At 44.5% G+C, this 1,840-nt stretch overlaps 1 protein-coding gene across 1 annotated transcript in view; it reads left to right on the top strand.

Moving 5' to 3' along the window:
* Positions 1-1,840, top strand: part of Brms1l (breast cancer metastasis-suppressor 1-like) — a 33,246-nt gene that overhangs the window by 479 nt on the left and 30,927 nt on the right. The gene's annotated exons all lie outside the window — the stretch shown is intronic.

The raw sequence follows: 1,840 nt of genomic DNA, 5'->3' as shown, positions 1-1,840 counted from the left end.
GTCCAGCTCGGGTGCGTCCCACCCTTGGGACCGCCAGGCAGTGCCCCGGGGCCCCGACCAGGCGGGGAGCGCCCGGCAGCCGGTCCGGAGGACCTGGAGATCTCCGCAGCCCGCCGACCTCCTTCATTATTTTCACCTTTGCCACCCGTTCTCTGCGTGGGTGGGTTGTCGGGCAGGGGGTAGATTTGTATCTGTCCCCGGCCGCGGTGGAAGCGGTCCTTCGCTTCCACGCCAGCCTGTCACCAGCACTTTATCGCCTCTGTGATCTCTTTCGGGGGCTATCTTGGGAATTGTTCGGTGTACCTTGTCCCTGAAGTTTTCCAGAGGAGGAGGGAGGGACCAACTCATCTAACCTAATCCTTCTAACCTTTGGGCTGTTTTCAGATTTTTAGAAGGAGGGGGTGGGTGGGTAGGGCAGATCTACATCACAAACTTTTAAAAAAGGAATGGAACTTGTGTGTACCTGGATTCTTTTCCTTCTATACTTAAGAGGATGGGACTGACTCGTTTGTTTTCACCCGATTTTGGCCACATTAGGGAAGCGCTGATGTCTGGTTGATGACAGTCTGCTATGACCCCATGTCTTCTTTTCAGGTTTCCCTTTCAGAACAATCTCCATGGAAAGGTGTAATTTCAACCAATAAATCAGCCATCTAAAAATAAATACTTCTGAGTGAGTTTTTTTGTGCAGCGCTGGGCACCGCTCACGATGAGGTATAAATAAATAGTCATGATCTGGTCTCAAAGAGCTGTCATAAGCTGGCATTTGATTAAAATGCCAAATGAATGCTCAGCTATAAATAATACTGTGAGAACTCAGAAGCAAAGGAGGTATTTCCGGAATTGGGGGGTCAGCAAAGAAGATAGAATGACCTTAGTTATCTTGAAGAATAAGTAGGAAGAATTTGAATTGGAGTGGTAATGGTGGGGCTCTCTTAGAGAACAAGGAATGTAAGAAAAAGTGCAAAGGGCAGAGTTTATTCAAAACAGTGAGAAAACCAGCTTGGTTGGGAGAAGGACTTGAGCCAGAAATAGAGAAAGGAAAGTATGGATGTGAAGGGTTTCAAAGAAAGCGCTAAACTAGGATGATAAATGCAAGTTCAGGAGTGAAGGTGAGAGGACAGGGACACAAGGAGAATGGTTGTAGCATGGGCAGACATAGGACAAGTAAAACATCAGAGATGAAGGTGGAGGATAAGTATTTTAGGCATGTTACTTTTGAGCTGATGGGATAATGAAATAAGAATGTCTGGACTGAGCTAAAAGTAAGGCATTGGAAACAGCCTGTGATGGGAGAGTAATTCTGAGATCATCTGCCTAGCCATGGGAATAGGTGAGATTTCAAAAGTGGAGTGTATAGACAAAAGAAGAACACTTAGACTATATGCAAATACATTTCCTAGATCTGTAAAGTATTTCTATTTCCAAGTGTTGCACAGGGGATTGAACCCAGGGCCCTGAGGATACTTGGCAAGCACTGTACTACTGGGCTACATCCCTAGCCCATTCTTGACTTTTTTTTTGGAGACAGGCTCTCAATATGTAGTTTAGGCTATCCTTGAAGTCACTGTGTAGCCCTGACTGGCCTCAAATTCAAGGTGGTCCTTCTGCCTCAGCCTCCTGTGTGCTGGTGTAAGTGTGCCATCACAACTGGCTCATTCTTAATTTTTTTGATGGGAGCGGGACTTCTACAAAATGTCCTCTGTTAAAATTCACTCCCTCAGGTTTTATGTTAAGTGTGATTTTAATTATTTTCTATCTCATTCTAGAAAATGAGTGACATGTTTAGTGAAAATTATAATAATAATTTAAACTACTAGTCAGATTTTTTTTTTTTTTT

This window comes from Chinchilla lanigera, unplaced genomic scaffold (genome assembly GCF_000276665.1).
Source record: "Chinchilla lanigera isolate Chin_1 unplaced genomic scaffold, ChiLan1.0 scaffold00008, whole genome shotgun sequence".
Lineage (NCBI taxonomy): Eukaryota > Metazoa > Chordata > Mammalia > Rodentia > Chinchillidae > Chinchilla > Chinchilla lanigera.
Note: the sequence above shows the minus strand (reverse complement) of the source record. Positions and strands in the feature narration are given on the sequence as shown.